The sequence below is a fragment of the Lithobates pipiens genome, unplaced genomic scaffold, assembly GCF_037356315.1.
Source record: "Lithobates pipiens isolate NorthernLeopardFrog02 unplaced genomic scaffold, aLitPip1_a1.2 Scaffold_19, whole genome shotgun sequence".
NCBI classification, from domain to species: domain Eukaryota; kingdom Metazoa; phylum Chordata; class Amphibia; order Anura; family Ranidae; genus Lithobates; species Lithobates pipiens.
This window is the reverse complement of record NW_027507764.1, coordinates 521,423,594-521,446,753: the sequence shown is the minus strand read 5'-3', so window position 1 is coordinate 521,446,753 and position 23,160 is coordinate 521,423,594. Positions and strand designations below refer to the sequence as shown.

At 49.9% G+C, this 23,160-nt stretch overlaps 11 pseudogenes; all 11 read left to right on the top strand.

The window, feature by feature from the left end:
* The first annotated feature begins 13,001 nt into the window (after positions 1 to 13,001).
* On the top strand, positions 13,002 to 13,120 carry LOC143998460 (5S ribosomal RNA; annotated as a pseudogene).
* A 701-nt stretch (positions 13,121 to 13,821) lies between these two features.
* Positions 13,822 to 13,940, top strand: LOC143998705 (5S ribosomal RNA; annotated as a pseudogene).
* A 103-nt stretch (positions 13,941 to 14,043) lies between these two features.
* Positions 14,044 to 14,162, top strand: LOC143999131 (5S ribosomal RNA; annotated as a pseudogene).
* Positions 14,163 to 14,261: 99 nt separating this feature from the next.
* LOC143998569 (5S ribosomal RNA) lies at positions 14,262 to 14,380 on the top strand (annotated as a pseudogene).
* Positions 14,381 to 14,540: 160 nt separating this feature from the next.
* On the top strand, positions 14,541 to 14,659 carry LOC144000051 (5S ribosomal RNA; annotated as a pseudogene).
* A 317-nt stretch (positions 14,660 to 14,976) lies between these two features.
* LOC143999543 (5S ribosomal RNA) lies at positions 14,977 to 15,095 on the top strand (annotated as a pseudogene).
* Positions 15,096 to 15,610: 515 nt separating this feature from the next.
* Positions 15,611 to 15,729, top strand: LOC143999448 (5S ribosomal RNA; annotated as a pseudogene).
* A 99-nt stretch (positions 15,730 to 15,828) lies between these two features.
* Positions 15,829 to 15,947, top strand: LOC143998878 (5S ribosomal RNA; annotated as a pseudogene).
* A 322-nt stretch (positions 15,948 to 16,269) lies between these two features.
* On the top strand, positions 16,270 to 16,388 carry LOC143999012 (5S ribosomal RNA; annotated as a pseudogene).
* Positions 16,389 to 16,488: 100 nt separating this feature from the next.
* On the top strand, positions 16,489 to 16,607 carry LOC143999359 (5S ribosomal RNA; annotated as a pseudogene).
* A 100-nt stretch (positions 16,608 to 16,707) lies between these two features.
* Positions 16,708 to 16,826, top strand: LOC143999429 (5S ribosomal RNA; annotated as a pseudogene).
* The last annotated feature ends 6,334 nt before the right edge of the window (positions 16,827 to 23,160 follow it).

The following is a 23,160-nucleotide window of genomic DNA, read 5'->3' as shown; positions in this document are numbered from 1 at the left end:
TCAATTTGGCCGAACGGCCGGACGCAAGTTGCCCCCGGTGCGGGAACATGGGGGGAGACATGATGCACATGTTTTGGAGATGCCCGAAGTTGATCTGCTACTGGACGGAGGTGACAGGAACCATTGATCGGGTGTTTGGAACCTCCACCAGGATGGAGGCGAAGTATTGTCTCCTGGGATTAGTTGAAGGAGTTGGAAACCCGGGAAGCAGCCAGATGGCAGTTCTGAGATGCCTATTTCAGGCAAGTAAACTGATTGCCCAACCCTGCTTAGCCTCCAATGTTGGCATTGACTTGTTTTTTTTAGCTTGTTTCCCAAGATCACCATGTTGGCGTTTGTCAAGATGGTTGAGAGTGCCCAAAGAGATCGCCTATGGCCCCATCCCCTTGAAAGTGCCCGATCTTGTCTGATCTCGGAGGTTAAGCATTGTCGGGCCTGATTAGTAACTGGATGGAAGAAACGAGGTTTTGCCTGTAAGTCCTCTCCTATTGGAAGACTGGGCTCTGGGAAAACCAGACTTACTGTACTATTTACATAGTGGCACAAAAGTTTCTGGCAGTCTTTTACAAGGTCCAGGTAGGAGGTTCTTCTGAGAAGGAACCCCAAAAAAAACCTGAAGGTTGGCACAACTCTGCCCGCCGTGATGGGTGAAGGCTGGAATCTGTCTGTTTTCAGCAATTCCTGCGGCGAGGACAGGTAAGGGAAGTTAATCCTGTATAAATTATATTATGGATTTCTTCATTGAGTAGTTGTATGTCTTACTTGGTTTCCACCACTAGGGGGAGTAAGAGCAGCCTGATGCATACTTACATGCCTTTCAGATACACACGCTCAGTGAAGCCTGGTTCTCCCAGATGACTCATGTCTCCACTGCAATCTCAGCCACAATGAATGTAATACGTAGTCTGGGGGTCCCAGACAGCTCCGATGGCAATTCCCTTCCCCCCTGGATACCGGCAGTCCTCGTGCACGCACACCAAGCACGCTTCCGTGCTAATGGAGGAGGCGGGAGTGTGTTTGCGAGCCGTGTCGTTCGGTGTGCACGGCGCTGTACTGCGCAGTTTTACAGCCCAGAGCGTCAGGGGGCTGTAAGTGGAGACACAGGAGCTGTGGGCAGTAAGCATCCCAAGGGATTGGATCCAGGCAAACCTAAGACAAACCTACTCAGCATCAGGTTGTGCAGTTTAAGCATATATATTTATTGTGAGACTTTAAGCACAACAGTGATTGCACTTTGTACTAGTACCTCTGCTTTGTAGCTTAGGACTATGTCTCCTTGTAAGAGGGTCTCAGGGGGAGATAACAAGGACACTGGTAAGTCACCGCCTAGGTCTAGGGGTTCTAAAAATGCCTGTAGGTTACCATCCCCCCCCTGCAAGACTGGAGTCAGCCTCATAGGATGAGTCAGTGCCCCTGTCAGGATTTGCAGCCTCTCCTGATATTTCAGCCCCGGTATACATCACTGAGGACTCCCTTAGGGCTACATTGGAAGGTTTTGAAGGGAGAATCATGAATTTTATTTCAGCTTCCCTGAAAGAAAGCAGGAAAAGGGGTAGATCCCCTCCCTCTGCTGAGATTCCTCTTTCAGATGACACTTCTGACAATGAGGAGAGATCCCTATCTTGGGACAGGTATCTTGAGCAGTCGGATGAATCAGAGGAAGAGGAGAGAGTCCCCTCCTCCCAGGCGCTCAGAAAACAGGTGCAGTATTATACTGAATTGGTGCGTACCACATTCAGAATGCCTGCTGCTGAGATCGCTACGTCCTCTGTTTCTTCCCTGGGAGTCAGGAAAATCCCACAACCTGCTTTTTCCTTTCCAATTAATCCCTTAATGGATAAATTGTTGTATGAGGATTGGGTACATCCCGATAAACTGTTTGCTCCTCCTAAAAGGTTTTCTATGCTTTATCCTCTGGAGGAAAGTTTCACCAAGAAATGGGGGGTCCCATCTGTCGATGCGGCTGTTTCTTGCGTGAATAGAAATCTGACCTGTCCTTTGGATAATGCTCAGGTATTTAAAGATCCAACTGATAAGAAGCTGGAAACATTATTAAAAGCCTCCTTTTGGGGGGGCGTGTCCTGACCATGGAGGAGTGAGGAAGTGCTTCACCTCAGCTCCGCTCCATCGCCGCACATATCAGCTGCCCTCAGCGGGGAAATCCGATCCACATCACCGGGCTCAATGTCCCAACGATCCCGGCAGTCTTTCCGACCGCCGCAGGGTAACAAGAAGCGGCAGGGACAGCTGGATCAGTTCTTCCCGGGCCCCCACAGACAGGGCCGCGATGGACCCAATATCGACCGGGAAACTTCAGAAAGCTGGGAAATCCTCACAGCCTGCTACAGCGACGCCTTCCCAGTCAACCGGACCGTCTCCCCTGGCTTCTCCGGTGCCCTCCCCAGGATCGGTAAGCGATTCGGCCCCCCCTGCATCCCCCGGGTCCCTGGATGGCCGCTCAGAGGTCTCAGACCTCATGGGAGATGACACAATACGCCGCCATATTATGTCTCTCCCCACCAGAGAGGACCTAGAAAAGTTCACTAGCAGAGTGGAAAAGGCTTTCACCGCTGATATTGCCCAGCTTAAAGCTGATACTACACATCTGGGTCACAGAGTGGAGGCCCTGGAGGAAAAACTAGAGGAGACTCTCCCCGCTATTGCTCTGCTGCAATCTAGGTGCCAAACACAAGACCATCAGCTTGAGGTACTGCTGGGGCAATTGGATGATGTTGAAAACCGCAGCAGGAGGGCCAATATCAGGATCAGGGGGCTCCCGGAGGCTACTGGACCCAGGGATATTGTCCCCACTCTGACTGATATCTTTAGGGACATATTGGGAGTCCCAGCCACTGCTCCTTTTGAAATAGACCGAGCCCACAGAGCACTGCGCCCCCCGTCTCAAGACTCTGACAATCCCAGGGATATAATCTGTAAACTTCACAAATATACTATCAAGGACCGGATTATGAAAAAAGTGCGGGGTAAGCCCTTTTATGATTTTGATGGTGCTCGACTGACTTTCTATCAGGATCTCTCGCGGCGCACCCTCATGCGGCGGAGAGCCCTTCGCCCGCTCCTTTCTGTGCTCCAGGCTGCAGGACTGTCCTACCGCTGGGGCTTCCCCTTCTCTCTGCATGTGCTTAAGGATGGCAGGCAGGTGACCCTGCGCACAAAAGACGATCTTCCACATTTTCTATCCTCTCTGGGGCTGAATCCCGTGGACTTTCTGGATTGTAGAGGACCCCCGAGCGACTTGCTTGTCCCCCCCCTTCCTCACAGATGGTCTACAGTCACACGCAAGCATCGACGGAGGGACAGACATAGTTCAACCCGCAACTCTTCAGTGGTTCCTTCTACCACCCGAGACTGATACCGAGCCTGGGCTGTGTGATAGACGGCTGATTGCGGACTTTTTCTACTATGATTGCTGGTGTCTGGGCCTCCCCCCACGGGAATTGTAAATGGGATGTTTTGACCCTGTACCCCCCCCCCCCCGGGTGTTCCAGGGACCTGGATGTGCCCTATGCGGCCGAAGACTGTGGCTGCCGTGGCCGCAAGAATTTTTGGTGACTTCTCTCCAGCCCTTGTTACTGTTTGACTATCAGATTAGGCCTACAGGGCGGAGAATGTTTACATTCCCAATGTTGGAAGGTGGTCTGCCACGGCGCCCCCTTTTTCTTCCCTTTGCGGGGCACCAGGGGTGGGGGGAGGGTTTTTTTTTAATGTGTTTTGGTTTCTGTTTTTATTTCCCCCTTTTCTTTTGCCATCGTAGCTACCTCCGTGACCCCCCCCCCCCTCCGCGGTCTGCAGTTTGCTGTGCGGCTACCGTGGCGGGGGGGCCTCTGCCAGGGATCGGCCAGACTCCACGTCCCCGAATGCAATCAGCCCACACTGGGCTTCACCCCTTTTTTCCTCCTCTTTTATTTTTTACTTTTGTTGCTTTTTTGGATCGGTTTTTCTCCCGAATTGAGGCTATTCTGCTCTCAGATGTGGTGGGCGGGGCGGGGACCTTCCTTTTCCCCCTTGTTTTGGTTTACGTTCCCCACATAGGCCATCCATCCATGGGTTTAGTTCCCTGTTGGGACTTTAGGAGGGGGCTAGGAGCCCCCCCGGATAGTGGGGTGGGTCCCATCTCCCCCCAAACTGCTGCATTGTCTAATTTTGATGTAGCTGTTTTGTTTTTATGTTGTTGGTATTTTTGTACTATTTTTTTGTGTTTTTTATCTCCCTATCTCTCCCCTTTTCTTCTCCCTCTTTTTTCACTCCCCCCTTTTCCTAGGAGCCTGCTGTTGCTGCGGTCCTTACACCAGGCGGGTTGGGACGCTTGCCCAGTCCTCCACCCTCCAACTCTCCCATGTCTACACTCCAGGTAATTTCCTACAATTTACGGGGTCTCTGCTCTCCGGGGAAGAGGAACAAATTGTGGTGGGAACTTAAAAAGTTGAAGGCCCAAGTGGTCTTCCTGCAGGAAACACATTTCACCAGCCATTCCCTACCCAGGTTGCCCACCCATATGTTTAATCAGTGGTTTCACAGTACATCTCCTAAGGCCAAGTCCAGAGGGACTGCCATAGCGTTCCATAAGACGTGCCCTTTTCAGCCAGTGGATAGCAAAATTGACCCTCAGGGCTGATTTGTTTTCCTAAAGGGCACCATAGCTGGGTGTATGTACACATTCGCCTCCTTATACGCCCCCAACTCTGATCAGCTTACCTTCCTGGACGCTACCCTTGACCTATTGACAGACTTTAAAGCCGGGTATTTAATTTTAGGCGGGGACTTTAATGTCTGCCCGGACCATCTGCTCGACACTTCGAGCACCCGACCCTCACACTCCCATGCCTTTTTCAAACACTTTCGCAAATCACTGCAGGCACACCTTTTACTTGATATCTGGAGGATTTTGCATCCCTCGGGACGAGACTTTAGCTATTACTCGTCCGTCCATGACGTATACACGCGCATAGACCATGTCTATGTTGACCGTCCCACGCTTGAGCTTCTGCAGACGGCATCCATTGGCAGCATCACCCTTTCGGACCATGCACCGGTTGGCGTGACCATTCAATTACCATCTGGTCCCCACAGGGCCTGGACGTGGAGACTGAACGAAAATCTCTTGGATGACTCTGCTGCGGTTGCCAAGGTGTCGGAGACCATCTCCCACTATTTTAGGGAAAACGCCTCGGATGAGATAAGTGCGGGTGTGCTTTGGGAGGGGCACAAAGCCGTGATTAGAGGGGAACTGATATCATTGGGTTCCCAAATCAAGAAAGCACGTCAAGAGGATTTCAACAGGGTTCTGGCCGCCTTACAGGCGGCAGAACTCTCCCATAAACAGGGGGGGAGCCCAGAGGCTAAGCAGAAGCTTTTTGAATTGCGTGACCTGTTTTTACGTTTATTAGATCGCCACACGTGTAGGCAGGCCAGGCATCTTTCACACAGGTACTATGAACATGGAAACAAATGCGGCCGTATGCTGGCCAGGGCCCTTCGCAAAAAAACATGCTCAAGCTTATGTACAGAAGCTCCGTTCCCCCTCGGGTGCCGTTTGGGTCCAATCCAACAAGATTGCCTCGGGGTTCCAGGAATTTTACGCCCAACTTTATAACCTTTCCCCGGCCTCGCCCGCACACGCTCAGCCTCCCAAGTCTGCTGCCATTCAAGAATTTTTAGCGTCGGCGAGAGTCCCTACACTTACGGCGGAACAATGTGCCGACTTGGAGCGGCCAATTTCACCGGAGGAAATTGTGCTAACGGTGAAATCCCTGCCCAAGGGCAAGAGCCCGGGATCGGATGGTTTTTCGGGTTCCTACTATAAGATCTTCCTGCCCCTCTTAACGCCACATATGTGCACCTACTTTAATTCCATCGCGGAGGTGAAGCCTATCCCAACCGAAGCACTGTTGGCACACATTACGGTGCTGCCAAAAGAGGGCAAAGATCCTACCGTCCCCCAGAGCTATCGACCGATTTCCCTTCTTAACGTCGATATTAAGATTCTAGCAAAAGTCCTGGCAAACAGACTTGGGAGTCTTATGCCCCAAATTATCCACCCAGACCAAGCAGGGTTTATTCGTGGCAGGGAGGCGAGAGATAACTCCATCAGGGCAATCCAACTCATTCATTGGGCACGTAACAGTCCTGATCCTAAACCTTGTATCGTCCTTTCGATGGACGCCGAAAAGGCGTTTGACCGCGTCGACTGGGGGTACTTATGGGCGGTACTGGAGGCTCAGGGGTTGGGGACGCGTATGATGTCCTCGATTATGGCCTTGTACTCCACTCCGTGTGCACAGGTGAAGGTGAATGGGGTGCTTTCCTCCCGGTTCCCGATTCGAAACGGCACGAGACAGGGGTGTCCACTGTCTCCTCTCCTTTTTGCCTTGGTACTGGAACCACTGCTCTGCAGGGTGAGGGCGAACGCAGACATTAGAGGCCTGAAGGTTGGGATGACGGAGCACAAACTGTCGGCGTATGCGGACGATGTGCTCCTTTATCTCTCTGAACCCCTGATCTAGTTGCCGGTTCTGTTGAAGGAGCTGAGGACTTTTGGTGAGTTATCCAATTTCAAGATAAACCTTTCCAAATCGGAGATTTTGCCTATTCACCTCGCCCCGCCTCAAGCGGACCACCTGCAATTAGCATTCCCCTTTACCTGGGCCACGTCTTCTATTAAATACCTGGGCATCCAGTTGACCAACTGCTTTGATGCCTTATATGCCGCTAATTTCCCCCCCTTATTACATGCGATCAAGGCGGATTTGTTGCAGTGGACCAAAACCGCTTTTACGTGGTTCGGCCGCATTAATATTATTAAAATGAATATCCTGCCCCGAGTATTATTCTTTTTACAAATGATACCCATCTCCCTCCCTAAACTGTTTTTTACCCAATTGAATAGCATTCTGTCGACATTTGTGTGGAACACAAAGAAACCTAGAATAGCCATGGCCTTGCTGAAACGCTCGAAGCTGACGGGGGGTCTGGGGGTTCCGGATATCCAGAGGTACCACAGGGCTATTGTTCTACAGAGGATACTTAATTGGAAATTTCATACTAAGTCGAAAGTGTGGGTCTCTCTGGAAAAATGGCTAGCTGGGAGAGATTTGGCTTATGCGCCCTGGTTGTCCCCGGAATATAGGGGGTTATCGGTGGATGTCTCCCCGCTCACTGTACAGTCTCTTTTGATTTGGGACAAACTGAACAAGACGCTGGGCCTATCCCCCCCTGTTTCTCCGCTTGCCCCGCTGGGAGGGTTCCTATGGTTCCCGCCAGGGGAGCGGAGGGCCTTTTTTGTCCCCTGGGCAGCTGACGGGAATGCCAGTTGTGGACAGTTTCTCAGCGGTGGCCAAATGGTCAGCTATGAATCCCTGCAGACCGGGCATACGCAGACAGCTATGAATTTTTGGCGATACAGGCAATTGCACCACTTTTTTGAAGCCCATGGCCACTTAATCAGGGACGAAGCGCTCCTTACACCATTTGAGCGTTTTTTTGTAGCAGATGAACCCACTCCCCACCTGATCTCCGAATTATATCACTTGCTGGGCTGTGTTACCGAGGTCGCTAGACCGACATACATACGGGTCTGGGAGAGGGAGCTACAACTTGACTTTTCCGCGGCCCAACTGTCCCACCTCTACAAACTCACGTACGCTAGCTCCATGGAGTCCAAAACCCAAGAAACTAATTTTAAAGTACTGTCTCGCTGGTACAGAGTGCCGGCAGACTTAGCACGTATCTACCCTTCGGTATCGGACCGGTGCTGGAGGGAATGTGGCCAATTGGGCACCCTCCTTCATATTTGGTGGGATTGCCCACGAATCAAGCCATTCTGGGAGGACATCCGATCCCGCATAGAGGCAGTTTTGCATCTTGATGTGCCACTGTCTCCGGCCAACTATCTTTTGCACATTCCTCCGATCCCGATTGGTAGATACAAAAAAAGCCCTCTGCCGCATCTGTTGAACGCGGCCAGACGTCTTATACCGATTTACTGGAAACAAACTAGGACTCCCACAGTGGAGGACTGGGTCAAAAAAGTGAATGACATCAGAGAAGCGGAATATTGGGTAGCAACCTGTAGGGGTACACGGGCTAAGTGTGACAGCATATGGCAATCATGGACAGTCTACATGTCCGAAACTATATACGCTACCTCCAGTCTGGACTTGGCTCTACTGGAGCTAGCGGAACCCTCTTTGAGATCCCGCACACACAATGATGTTCCCACCTAGTGGCTGTTTTTCACCTTCTTGCCCCATGGACGGAGAGACGACTTTGCTGCTGAGACTCGCCTGGTGCTGGACCGCTGCACTTCGCAGGGATGTCAAGTAGGCTCCACCCTCCTCCCTTACCCTATCCCCCAATCCCCTCTCTACCCCTTCTTGCCTCTCTCTCACCCTTCCTACTGTTCTTTTTTACCTTCTTTCTCTGTATTCCACACTATAAGATGTTGCCTTTTATTGACCTACATGGTATTGAGCTGTGGTGGTGCGTTAGGCTTCCTGTGGGCTGGCTGGCCCTGCGGCCACTTTGTTTGGCTGACGGGGGGAATCCCTCTGTCCGGAGGGGTCCATGCTGGGACGTCCCTCCTGGGCGGGGGGGTTGCTGTGGGCCTGTCCTACCCCCGGGGGACGCTCGGGAGAGGTTGCTGGAGGTGATTGTGCCCCCCTCTCCTGGGCGGCCCCTGGGGGTGGTCCCATGCCTCCCCGGCCTTTTGTATGACGGGAGGTGGGGGACTGGGCTCCGGCCCGTCCTCTCCTTTCCGCTCAGAGGCACCTTGGAGCGGGGCCCTAGCCCACGGAGGCCGGACTTGATGTGTATGAGCTAGAAGACACTCCAGACGTTCATCTCCACCCGTTTGCCTAATTCATGTGTCTGGTTTGAGCCGCCAACTCTTGGCCACTGGGTCAGTTTTTATGGGTGTCATTGTTTCCTACAGTTTATTTGTTCTTTGTTTGGTCCTGACACACCTGTCTAATGTATACTTAAGTGTGTTTCAATGTCAAAATATCTCAAAATAAAGATTTTACAAAAAAAAAAAAGCCTCCTTTTCCATGACTGGCACTGTAGTGCAACTTACAGTCGCAGCTGTGGGGTTGTGTCAGTTCCTCAAGGAACAGGTTAAGCAGATGCTTGGCCTCCTTCCCAGTGAGGAAGTGGAGAATTATGCAGAAATACCTCAAATTCTGTGTTTCCTGATTGATGCGATTTCGGATTCTGTCCAACAAGCATCTCGTTTGTCTCTCCTGTTGGTACACATGCGAAGGGCCCTATGGCTAAAGAATTGGGCAAGCTGAGCTATCATGCAAGAAGCATTTGATTGGGTTCCCGTTTAAAGGGGAACGTTTGTTTGTAGAAGAATTAGACAAATTCGTCCAAAAAATTTCAGGGGGTAAATCTACTCTCCTTCCAGTCAAAAGGAGCAAACGTCCATCATTTAGGCGTTCTCTCTCTCCCGGAGCATCAAGCTCTAAGCAGTGGCGACGGCCTTCTCAACCCCCCTCTACAGGAAAGGCTCAAGGCCGGGCCCAGGGGCAGAAGAAATCCTGAGGGCGAAAGCCTGCCAAGCAGAGCCCGAAAGCTTCCTTGTGAAGGAGCGCCCCCGCTCGGCCAAGTGGGGGGAAGGCTCTTGCAGTTTGCAGAAGCCTGGCGGGAAGAGATCCGGGATGAGTGGGTGGTCTCTTCGGTATCTCTGGGCTACAAGCTGGAGTTTCAGGAGATTCCACCTTCTCGCTTTCTAAGGTCAAGGATCCCCAGAGACCCAGTAAAGCAAAGACCGCTATTTCTGGCCTTAGATCACTTACTATCCCAGGGGGTGATAGTAGAAGTGGACCCAAAAGAACAGGGTTCAGGGTTTTACTCGAATCTCTTCACCGTTCCAAAGCCAAATGGAAGTGTCAGACCTATCCTGGATCTGAAGGATCTGAACCGTTTTTTACGCATCCGGTCCTTCTGAATACAGTCAATTCGCACTGTGGTCTCTTCCCTGCAAGGGGGAGAGTTTATGGCATCAATAGACATCAAGGATGCATATCTCCATGTGCCAATTTTTCCCGCACACCAAAAGAATCTAAGGTTTGCGGTAGAGCGGCGCCATTTTCAATTTGTGGCCTTGCCGTTCGGGCTAGCTACGGCCCCTCGAGTCTTCACAAAGATTCTGGACCCTCTCTTGGCAAACCTAAGAGCTCAGGGTATAGCCGTCATGGCTTATCTAGACGATTTGCTTCTCATAGAGAAAACAGTAGCACTCCTGAACCACAGTGTTACCAGAACGCTAGAACAGCTGGAACGCCTAGGTTGGATTATAAACCTAGAAAAGTCGTCCCTACAGCCTGCTACCAGGTTGGAATACCTGGGTATGGTTATCGACACTGCTCAGGGCAAGGTGTTTCTACCAAGGCCAAAAGCCTTGGCCATTGGGGATCTGGTGCGTCTAATTCTGGGCAGAAGATCTTCCCCCATTCGGTTGTGCATGAGACTCTTTGGGAAAATGGTCGCCTCCTTCGAGACCGTTCCATTCGCCCAGTTCCACTCAAGGCCTCTGCAAAGATTCATCCTTGCGGCTTGAAACAGGAAGCCCCAGTCCTTGGATCTTCCTATGCGTCTATCCCCAGGTCTAAGAGTCTCGTTACAAACCGAGAATTTGCTGAAAGGCAAAACTTTTCTTCCTCTTCCATGGAAGATTATTATGACAAATGGCAGCCTGACAGGCTGGGGAGCAGTGTTGGAGGAGACGTGCTCGCAGTGGAAATGGTCTGCGATCGAGAAGCTATTGCCCATAAATGTCTTGGAGATCCGGGCAGTTTATATGGCTCTCATAAACTGGTCTTTCAGACCTGTTCGGGTTCAGTCCGACAATGCCACAGCAGTGGCCTATATCAATCACCAGGGCGGTACCAGAAGTCTGGTTGCGCAAAAAGAGGTGAATCGTATACTTGTCTGGGCAGAAAGGCATGTTCCATGCCTTTCTGCAGTCTTCATTCCAGGAGTGGAAAATTGGCAGACAGATTTTCTGCGCCGCCAGCAGTTGTGCCTAGGAGAATGGGCTCTGCACCCCGACGTGTTTTGGAACATATGTCGCAGGTGGGGTACTCCAGACGTAGATCTGTTTGCGTCCAGGTTCAACAGAAAACTGGACAAATTTGTGTCAAGGACAAGAGATACACTCGCTCAGGGGTCGGATGCTCTGACAGTTCCCTGGGATCAGTACAATTTGATTTATGCCTTCCCCCCGTGCCCGCTTCTGTCGCGGTTCCTGGGAAGAGTCTAGAGGGAAACAAAGTTGCTTCTTTTGGTAGCCCCGGCTTGGCCCAGGCGACCGTGGTACGCAGAGATCATGAAGTTGGCAGTAGGCAGGCCGTGGATCCTCCCTCTCCGGCCAGATCTGCTCTCACAGGGTCCAATTTACCATGCTGCTTTACACAGTCTGAATTTGACGGTTTGGCTGCTGAGACCCACATTCTGAGAGACCGTGGGCTTTCGGGCCCAGTCCTTTCTACTCTGGTCAATGCCAGAAAGCCGGCCTCCAGGCTTATTTACTACAAAATCTGGAGGGCATATGTTTCCTGTTGTGAACTCAGGGAATGTCATCCTAGAAAGTATGTCATTAGCAGGATCTTGGCCTTCCTCCAGTCAGGCCTAGAAATGAATTTGGCCGTAAGCACTATCAAGGTGCATATTTCGGCCTTGTCAGTGTTTTTTCAGAAACCACTTGCATCACATTCCCTGGTGCGGGCTTTCATCCAGGGGGCTATGCGGATAAGACCGCCAGTCAAACCTCCGATATGCCCATGGGATCTGAATTTGGTTCTCTCAGCTTTGCAGGGGCAACCTTTTGAACCTTTGCATCAGGCTTCGTTAGTTCTTTTGACTAAAAAATTGGTTTTCTTGGTAGCCATATCCACGGCTAGAAGAGTGTCAGAACTAGCAGCTCTCTCCAGTAAAGAACCGTATCTAATTATTCATAAGGACCTGGTGGTAATGCGTCCCAACAGGTCCTTTCTGCCTTAGGTGGTTTCAGGATTCCATTTGAATCAAGATGTAAGCCTACCATCCTTTTTTCCGGACCCACAGTCTGCAGAAGAAGAATCTTTGCACACTTTGGATGTGGTAAGGGCAATCAGTATCTATCTTCAGGCAACTGCACAGATAAGGAAAACTGATTGCTTATTTATTTTGCCGGAAGGCCCTAGGAAGGGTCAGGTGGCATCAAAATCCACTCTCTCATGGTGGATTAGACAGATTATTTCTCAGGCCTATAGTGTTAAAGGGAAGATCCCTCCTTTTCAAGTGAAAGCGCACTCAACTAGGGCTGTAAGTGCTTCTTGGGCAGTGCATCACCAGGCCTCCCTGGCTCAGATCTGTAAGGCTGCAACTTGGTCATCAGTCCACATATTCACCAGATTCTATCAGGTGGATGTCAGAGGGCAAGAGGATATCGCCTTTGGGCGCAGTGTACTGCAGGCTGCAGTTTAGGTCCTCCGGTCCTTGGCGGTCTATATATTATGATCTGTGTCTCCCTCCCCTCAATCTGAGCATTGCTTTGGGACATCCCACTATGTAATGAAGCTCCTGTGTCCCCTGATGTATGATCAAGAAAATAGGATTTTTATACACAGCTTACCTGTAAAATCCTTTTCTTGAAAGTACATCACGGGACACAGGGCTCCCACCCCTCTTGGGTTTTACATGGTTTCCTATTGCTTTGCTACAAAACTGAGGTGCCTCCCATATGGGAGGGGTTATATAGGGGAGGAATTCTCCTTAATTGGGGGTTAACCAGTGTCCAATCACCAGAGGTGCCTATATAACCCACTATGTAATGAAGCTCCTGTGTCCCGTGATGTACTCTCAAGAAAAGGATTTTACAGGTAAGCTGTATATAAAAATTCTATTTTTTATGTTGTTGGCGTTGACCTGTTTTTTTTCACTTGTTTCCCAAGATGACCATCTTGGCGTTTGTCAAGAGGGTGAGAGTGCCCAAAGAAAGTGCCTACGGCCAAATCACCCTGAAAGTGCCCGATCTTGTCTGATCTCGGAGGTTAAGCATTGTCGGGCCTGATTAGTAACTGGATGGGAGACCGACTGGGAATACCAGGTGCCGAAGGCTTCTTTTTATGCTGTTGGCGTTGACATGTTTTTTTTTTCCGCTTGTTTCCCAAGGTGACCATCTTGGCATTTGTCAAGAGGGCTGAGAGAGCCCGAAGAAATCTCCTACGGCCACATCACCCTGAAAGCGCCCGATCTCATCTGATCTCGGAGGCTAAGCAGGGTCCGGTCTGGATAGTACCTAATTACAGGTGCCGTAGGAATCTTTTTATATTGTTGGCTTTGACCTGTTTTTTTTTCGCTTGTTTCCCAAGGTGACCATTTTAGCATCTGTCAAGAGTTTTGAGTATGTCCCAAAGCGTTCGCCTAAGGCCACATCACCCTGAAAGCGCCCGATCTCAGAGGCTAAGCAGGGTCAGGGTCAGAGTCAGATGGGAGACCGCCAGGGTCTATGTTGTTGGCGTTGACCTGTTTTTTTTTCACTTTTTTCCCAAGATGACCATCTTGGCATTTGTCAAGAGGGTTGAGAGTGTCTGAATAGAACACCTATGGCCACATCACCCTGAAAGCGCACAATCTCATCTGATCTCAGAGGCCTAGCAGTGTACGGCCTGGTTAATACCTGTATGGGAGACCATCTGTGAATACCAGGTGCCGTAGGCTTCTTTTTATGTTGTTGGTGTTGACCTGTTTATTTTCGCTTGTTTCCCAAGGTGACCATCTTGGCTTTTAAAAAGAGGGTCGAGAGTGCCTAAAGAGATCACCTACGGCCCCATCACCCTGAAAACACCCGATCTTGTCTGATCTCGGAGGCTAAGCAGTGTTGGGCCTGGTTAATACCAGGATAGGAGAACGTCTGGGAATAACAGGTGCCGTAGGCTTCTTTTTATGTTATTGGCCTTGACCTGTTTTTTTTTTTTCACTTGTTTCCCAAGGTGACCATCTTGGCATTTGTCAAGAGGGTTGAGAGTGCCCGAAGAGATCACCTACGGCCCCATCACCCTGAAAGCGTCCAATCTCGTCTGATCTCGGAGGCTAAACAGTGTCAGGCCTGGTTAGTAGCTGGATGGGAGACCGCCTGGGAATACCAGGTGCCATAGGCTTCTTTTTATGTTGTTGGCTTTGACCTGTTTTTTTCGCTTGTTTCTGAAGGCGACCATCTTGGCGTTTGTCAAGAGGGTTGGGCGTGTCTTGAAGAGAATGCTTACGGCCACATCACCCTGAAAGCACCTGATCTCGTCTGATTTCAGAGGCTAAGCAGTGTCAGGCCTGGTTAGTACCTGGATGGGAGACTGCCTGGGAAGACCAGGTGCCATAGAAGGATCTGGCCTGGTTAGTGTCTTGATTGGGAGATCGCCTGGGAATACCGGATGCCGTAGACTTCTTTTTATGTTGTTGGCTTTGACCTGTTTTTTTTAGCTTTTTTCCCAAGGTGAGCATCTTGGCCTTTGTCAAGAGGCTTCAGAGTGCCCAAAGAGAGTGCCTACGGCCAAATCACCCTGAGAGAGCCCAATCTCATCTGATCTTGGAGGCTAAGCAGCGATGGGCCTGGTTAGTACCTGGACGGGAGACAGCCTGGGAATACCAGGTGCTGTAGGCTTCTCATTATGTTGTCGGCGTTGACCTGTGTTTTTTCCCTTTTTTCCCAAGGTGACCATCTTGCCATTTGTCAAGAGGGTTGAGAGTGCACAAAGAAATTGCCTACGGCCGCAACACCCTTAAAGCACCCAATCTCGTCTGGTCTCAGAGGCTAAGCAGGGTTGGGCCTGGTTTGTACCTGGATGGGAGACCGCCTGGGTTTTCCAGATGCCGCAGGCTTCTTTTTATGTTGTTGGTGTTGACCTGTTTTTTTTCGCTTGTTTCCCAAAGTGATCATCTTGGCATTTGTCAAGAGGGTAGAGAGTGCTTAAAGAGATCGCTTACAGCAGCACCACCCTGAAAGCACCCTATCTCTTCTGATCTCGGAGGCTAAGAAGGGTTGGGCCTAGTTAGTACTTGAATGGGAGACGGCCTTGGAATACCAGGTGCCGTATTCTTCTTTTCATGTTGTTGGCGTTGACCTGTTTTTTTTCGCTTGTTTCCCAGGGTGACTATCTTGGCATTTTTCAAGAGGGATGAGAGTGCCCAAAGAGATTGCCTATGGGCACATCACCCTGAAAGCACCCAATCTCCTCTGATCTCAGAGGCTAGAAAGGGTCGTGCCTTGTTAATACCTGGATGGGAGACCGCCTGGGAATACTAGGTGCTGTAGGCTTCTTTTTATGTTGTTGGCGTTGACTTGATTTTTTGTTTGCTTCCCAAGGTGACCATCTTGGCGTTTGTCAAGAGGGTTGAGCGTGCCTGAAAAAAATCTACTATGGCTGCATCACCCTGAAAGAGCCCAATCTCATTTGATCTCAGAGGCTAAGTAGGGTTGGGACCTGGTTAGTACCTGGATGGGAGACCGCCTGGGATTTCTCAATGCCATAGGCTTTTTTTTTAAGTTGTTGCTTGATTCCCAAGGTGACCATCTTGGCGTTTGTCAAGAGGGTTGAAAGTGCCTGAAGGGATTGCCTACGGGCACATCACCCTGAAAGCACCCGATCTCATTTGATGTTGGAGGCTAAGAAGAGTCAGGCCTTGTTAGTACGTGGATGGGAGACCGCCTGGGAATACCAGGTGTCGTAGGCTTCTTTTTATGTTGTTGGCGTTGACCTGTTTTTTTTAGCTTGTTTCCCAAGGTCACCATCTTGGTGTTTGTCAAGAGGGTTGAGGGTGCCTGAAGAGATTGCCTATGGCCACATCACTCTGAAAGCACCCAATCTTGTCTGATCTTGGAGGCTAAGAATAGTCAGGCCTGGTTAGTACCTGGATGGGAGACCACCTGGGAATACCAGTTATTGTAGGCTTCTTTTTATGTTGTTGGCGTTGATTCGTTTGTTTTTTTCCGCTTGTTTCCCAAGGTGACCATCTTGGCATTTGTCAAGAGGGTTGAGAGGTGCCCAAAGAGATCGCTTACAGCAGCATCACCCTGAAAAAGCCCTAGCTCTTCTTATCTCTGAGGCTAAGAAGGGTTGGGCCTAGTTAGTACCTGGATGGGAGATGGCGTTGGAATACTAGGTGCCGTATTCTTCTTTTTATGTTGTTGACATTGACCTGTCTTTTTTCGCTTGTATCTCAAGGTGACTATCTTGGCATTTGTCAAGAGGGTTGAGAGTGCCCAAAGAGATTGCATATGGGCACATAACCCTGAAAGCGCCCGATCTCCTCTGATCTCAGAGGCTAAACAGGGTTGGGCCTTGCTAGTACCTGGATTGGAGACAACCTGGGAATACTAGGTGCTGTAGGCTTCTTTTTATGTTGTTGGCGTTTACTTGTTTTTGTTTTGTTTGTTTACCAAGGTGACCATCTTGGTGTTTGTCAAGAGGGTTGAGAGTGCCTGAAGAGCTTGCCTATGGCCACATAACCCTGAAAGCACCAGATCTCGTCTGATCTCAGAGACTAAACAGGGTCGGGCCTTGTTAATACCTGGATGAGAGACCACCTGGGAATACTAGGTGCTGTAGACTTCTTTTTATGTTGTTGGTGTTGACTTGTTTTTTTTTTGTTTCTTTCCCAAGGTGACCATCTTGGCGTTTGTCAAGAGAGTTGAGAGTGCCTGAAGTTATTGGCTACGGCCACATCCCCCTGAATCTGTTCCATCTCGTCTGATCTTGGAGGCTAAGCAGGGTCGGGCCTGGTTAATGCCTGGATGGGAGACCGCCTGGGAATACCAGGTGTCGTAGGCTTCTTTTTTTTTTTCAAATATAATTTTTTCTACAAACAGGGGAAGACGGTCCCCCGAGTACATAATGCAACAGAGAAATACAGAGCAAAAAGCAGCTGAACAATACTTGATACAGGTATATTCGCAACTGTGAGTCTGCCTTCCATCAATCATAATGATTCAAGGCACGGATAAAGTACTGTACCAAGATCCAGGGTCACACAAACCCCAGGTCCCTCCGGCATAATCCATCCAGAGGGGGGGGGTGGGGCCGTCATTCCCAATTTTCCACTTTTTCCAAAAGAGAGAGTGGGTGGAGGGGGTGAGAGATAGGGGAGGAAGGAAGAAAAGAGAAGGGGTGAAAGATCAGGAAAGGAGAAGAGGGGACGAGACACAATGGCAGCCACTGTCCAAGGGGCCAGTCAAGGAAAGCTCAGAGCATTAAGGTGATAGCAGGCGACATCCTTCCAGCGAGAATATAAAGGTATTCCAGATGTCCCAGGTTTGTTTAAAAAATTCTTGTTTACCTTGTGATGTGAGGATCAAGTCCTCCATTTTTTTTAATGTCCTCTATTTTCCTAAGCCAGTGAGTAATGAAAGGGGGGGAACATTTTTTCCAATAGAGAGGGATGCAGGATTTCGCCGCATTTATCACATGCCGTAAATTTTATTTTTTTGTACTTCTTAATGGGAATCTGTCAATGGTGCAAGAGAAAAAATGCAGCCTCTTCCGGGATGGAGAAGTCTGTGAATTTTTGTGTCATGCATCGGATCTCTGTCCAGAAGTCCACCAAGCTGGGGCAGGACCAAAAAATGTGGATCAACGTGCCCTCTTCTTCTCCACACCTCCAGCATATGTTCGAGGAAGAGGGGAATTATTTATGCAGCTTTGATGGTGTCAAATACCACCTGGTGAGAAGTTTAAAATTTGTCTCCTGTATCTTCGTGCACAGCGAGGTTTTGAGAGCCAAAGTGATAATGCGTTGTCTCTGTGCTGGGGAAAACGAGCAATTAAGGTCCTTTTCCCAGTTGGACAGGCAGGTTAAGTGTGGGTGATCTGTTTGAGAGAGAATGTGGACCAAAGGGCCTTCGCTCCTGCATAGAGTCTCAAACTCCGTCTGAGGGCGTGCGAAAGTTTGAGTATTGGGGATGGAATGGAAAAAATGATGTTGTTGCGCCGCTCTCCAAAAAGGCATTTGAAAAAGCCCTGTCGGATCTGTTAGGGTTGAGAAAGAAGGTCATTTTCCATCAATGACGACCTTAGACGCATGGTCTAGGTTGGAATTTCTAAGTGGGTCCCCGGTTCCAAGTTCGGATGGCCACGTATAGGGAATAGGGGGGAAGTCAAAGACGTGAGTGTGTTTTGGGTAGCGATCAGGTGACTGACTTTCAATGAAGCCCCTATAGTGGGATGTGACGTCAATTCTGTGGGTAAATCCTTATAGCACCACATGGTGCTTCTTAGCGGAATTTGGGAGTGAGATTGTCCTAGTAGCACCCAGAGCTTAGAAAGTTTGTTTCCATTCCAGTCCAATACACGCCCCAGATGGGAGGCCAGGTAGTAGCATCGCAAGTCAGGGAGAACTAACCCTCCCTGTTGTTTAGACAATGTCAGCTGTGACCACTTAAGTCTGGGATTTTTGTGGGCCCAGTTAAATTGAGTGAGCAGGGATTGAGCTTGCTTAAAAAACGGGACTGGAATCTGGATTGGGAGAGCTTGGAAAAGATAGGTAAATTTAGGGAGTATGTTCATTTTAATGAGATTGCATCTCCTGAACCAGGAATGGAGGCCAGAATGCCACCCGTGAAGCAAACTGCGGATCTTAGTGACAAGGGGTGGGGGGAAGTTCAACATAAACGTACGCGCGTTGTCCTGTGGAATGTAAGTACCTAAGTACTTAAGGGCTGTATGGGTCCATTTAAATCGAAAATTGGACTACAAGTCTAGTAACGTTTGCGGGCGGACTTCGACCCCCATGGCCTCTGATTTCAAGAAGTATCCCGTATATCTGGAATTCCCGAAGGAGATTTGGCAAGGAAACTCTGGGATTCGTCAACGAGAACAGCATGTCATCTACGTAGGCAGATTTCAATAGTACCGATTTGGAGTCGCGTTATGTCTGAGTTTTGTCGAATTGTGGAGAGAAAGGGTTCCAATGACAGTGCGAATAACTGGGGCGACAGGGGGCAACCCTGTCTGGTCCCATTCCCGATGTCAAGGGGAGATGAGAGCACCCCATTCGCTTTGAGTTGAGCTGAAGGGCGTGAGTATATCTTACTTATCCATGCCAACATCCGTTCACTCAGACCTATATGGCGAAGGACCGAGAACATGAATGTCCATTTGACCCGATCAAAAGCCTTCTCGGCATCAGTACTCACGAAAAGACAAGGGGTCCCAGATGACTTTGCTTTATGGACCAGGGTAAGCACCTTAATGGTGTTGTCCCTATCTTCCCTGGTGGGAATAAAACCTAACTGGTCAATATGTATAAGGGACTGCAAGTGCTGTGCCAATCACGTGGCGAGGATTTTAGAGAATCGTTTTAGGACCGAATTTAGGAGGGAAATGGGTCTGTAGCTCCCACATAGGCCCGGGTCTTTGCCCTCCTTAGGTATCAACGAGATGTGGGCTCTAAGGGTATGCTCAGGAAAATCCCCATTCAAGCTCAGAGTATTCAATAAATTCACCAAGCGCGGGCCGAGAATAGGGAGGAAGGTCTTATAGTATTGTGCGGTATATCCGTCAGGGCCCGGAGCCTTACCCACCTTCGGAGGTCCCACGGCCATCTGGACTTCTTCCAGTGTGATCGGGTTGGTAGACCAGAACCGGTTACATGTCTGTCTATATTGTCCTGTCCGGACCCTGAATCGGGCAGGTTGTAGAGATCAGAGTAGCATTTTTCAAAGACTTTGGCTATTTGGGTTGGGGTAGAGCCCCTCTGGCCATTCTCATCTATCAACTGTTGTATGTAAGAGGCAGATTTCCACTCCTTTACTGACCTGGCAAAGATTTTTCCGCATTTGTCCCCTGATTCCTACATCAGTTTACGACAAAACTGGAGTACTGCTTTCGCTTTATAATGGAGTAGGTCAGTAATCTGGGTACGGAGTGTCCCCAATTCAATCTCTAAGGTCCGTGAGGGGGCATGTTTATGTTTCGCTTCCACAGAGGCAAGTTCACAAAACAGATTAGCAATTTGTTCCTTCCGTGTTCGTTTGATGCGTGCCCCGTGCCTGATAAGTACCCTGCGGAGTACTGACTTGTGAGCCTCCCAAATTATCCCCGGGTCGCAGTCCTGCATTTAGTTTTCTTGGAAATAAAGGTCCAATTCCCTGGTCACATCTGCTAAAACTTCCGGTATCTGGGGGAGGCTCTCATTAAGGTGCCAGAATAGAGTCCTAGGTGAGGGGTTCCTAGAGAGGGTGTAGGTAAGGGCTACAGGAGCGTGGTCAGACCAAGTAATATGGCCGATGGAGGAAGAGCTCACCAAGTGCAGTTGGTCATGTGGAATCAAGAAGAAGTCTATCCTCAAGTATGATTTGTGAGGGGAAGAGCAAAAAGAGTAGTCCCTTTCCCCGGAGTGTTGCAGACACCAGATATCAACTAATTGGTCATTCAGTAAGCACTTAGTAATCCGCTTTCTAGAGGAAATGAGGAGCGAGGAGCAAGAGGCAGAAGTGTCAACCAATGGCGATAGGGGACATTAAAGTCCCCACCTAATATCAACTGGCCCTCCCGAAAGTCACATAATCTGTGCAGGGTAGTTCTGAGGAATGTGTCTTGGTGATCATTGGGAGCGTACACAGTGGCAAATGTAAAAAGGAGCTCTCCAATGTGGCCCCTAAGAAAAAGATATCAGCCCCCAGGGTCCACCAGAGAATCCTGGAGAACCGAGGGGAGCCTGCTAGAGATCAGAATGGAGATTCCCTTGGTCTTAGAGGAGGGGTTAGTAGAGTGGTAGACCTTAGGGAAGGATCTTGACCGTAGAAAGGGGAGGCTAGTATTTTTAAAATGTGTTTCTTGTATAAAGGCCACATCAGTACAGGAAGTCTTGAGTTCTCACAGGAGGATCCACAGTTTTTCAGAGGAGTTCAGTCCCTTAACGTTTAGAGAGGTGACCTTGACTGAGTCTGCCATCGCTCCTCGGGGAGGGGAAGGGGGACGTCCGAGAAAAGCAAAGAAAGTTGAACCAAGGTAGGTATTGGGTAGGTAATGGATGGAGGGAACTAAGGGGGAAAAAGGAAGGGCAAATGGAAGGAAAGGTAAGGGGAAAAAGAGGCCGGGCACCTCAACCCCAGGGGGAGAGGGAAATTAAGGGTTGTCCGCACTCAACAGTACAGGAATTGTATACTAAAACAGCACAATTATGCTATAGCGTTTACCAGATGTACACTGGGTTTAAAGCGCCGTCCTACTTGGGTTGGTGGGTAGACAGGTCGGAGAGGGAGCCCCCGGATCCCAGTCCCCCCAGTCCCAGCAGTGGTAAATGTCACGTCTGATACCGGTATGCAAATAAAAGACAATCAGTAACATCATAGAACCAAAAAACAATAGTATAATTAAAACAGAGGTAGAGCATAGAACTGTCAGCACTGAGGGGTCTCCTCAGCTCGCCCTAAATGTAGGCATGCACGAGGGAGCCCGTCACAACAGAAAAGGCATCACAGAATGGGATCCACCACCCCCCGTCCGATACCCCAAAAGTACATGCAGCCCCCGAACAAATGTATTTCTCTCTTTTGCAGATTGTCCTCTTCTTACCCCCTCTCCTCCATCCACGCCCCGGGGGAAAAGGGGGAGGGAAGGGGGGAAAAGAGGGGGGTAAGGGGGGAAAGGGGGAGTGAAAGGGGGGAGGGAAGGGGGGAGGGAAGGGAAGGAGGTAAGGGAGGGAAGGGGGAAGGGAAGGAGGGGCAGCAAAGGAGAGGGGACAAACATGCGGAAAGGTCAAGTCCTTTAGCGTGCTCACACCAGCAACCACCCGGACCCCATAAGTTTCAACTCCTCCCCTCCATGGTCACCACATGAAGATAAAAGAGGAGCAGCCCTGGTCGGTGCATGGAGAATCCGGCAGGCAAGGGGCTGGGGCCACCATCCCTCCATCCAATGGGAGACTTCACCCGAGCAGCAGTTCTGGGGCCCGCCAATTAGTGTCTCTCCTGCATCACCATCGGGGGCTGTGTATAGCATCCAGAGGGAGGCTGGGACCGCCAAAACAGTAAGGGGTAAATCCTCCAGGGGGGTCCAGAGTCAAACTGGAGGGAAGCAGTGTCTCGCACCAATAGGCTCAATAAATAAGTCATCCAGGGTGTCCCCGTAAGCTGCAGAAGGCAATCTCGGCAAAGAGTAGGTGGGGGCCAGAGGGGGGGACGAGGGGCGCAACCAGGGAGAGGGGACACATATGCGGGAATGTCAAGCCCTTCCAGTACAGCGCACTAGGTATCACTCAGACCCCCCAAAGTGCAACTCCCCCCTCTAAGGTCAAGACTCCAGAAGGGAAGATGAGCCGCCCTGGTCTGTACATGAAAGAACCTGCTGCCAAGGGGTTGGGGCCATCATCCCTTCCTCCAATGGGAGATGCCACCTGTCAAGTGGTGCCCCTCCGACAATGTCGTCGGGGTATATGTGGAGCATCCAGGGGGAGGCAGGGACCACCCAAACAGTGAGGGGTAACGCCTCCAATGGGGACCGGTGTCAGACAGGAGGATAGCGGTGTCTTGTACAAGTTGGTTAATTAGACAAGTCATCCAGTATGTTCCTGTGAGCAGCGGAAGGAAAGGTCGGTAAGGATTATGAATGGGTGGGGGCCAGGGAGTGCATAAAACTGCCACCAGATGACCGGGGCAGAGAGGGCAAGGGGATGAAAGTCAGATCTGGTAGGTGGGGGGGGGGGGTGAGGAGTCTCACTCATATTACTCACGTTGGCCATCCCTTGAAGCTGAGCTCTCTGCATACCCAGGATGTTCTTCTGTATAATCTAGCCTATCTGTATACATTAGCCAGTCTTTTGTACACATTAGCCTCTCTGTATCAACTAGCCGGTCTTCTGTATACACTAGTCCGTCCCTAGCTTGTCTTTTATACACATAGTCTCTCGGTATACCCCGCCTTTCTGTATACATCTTTATACCCTAGCCTCTATGTATAATCTTGCCTCTCATTATACCCCAGCCTGTATTCTGTTTACCCAATTTTGTCTTTTATATAAACTAGCCTGTCTACTGTATAACTTAGCTTCTCATTATACCCCGGCCTCACTGTCAGCTTGTCTCTGTACACTAGCCTCTCTGTTTTCCCTAGTCTCTCTGTTTAAAATAGCCTCTCTGTATACACTAGTCTGTCCGTATACTTTAGC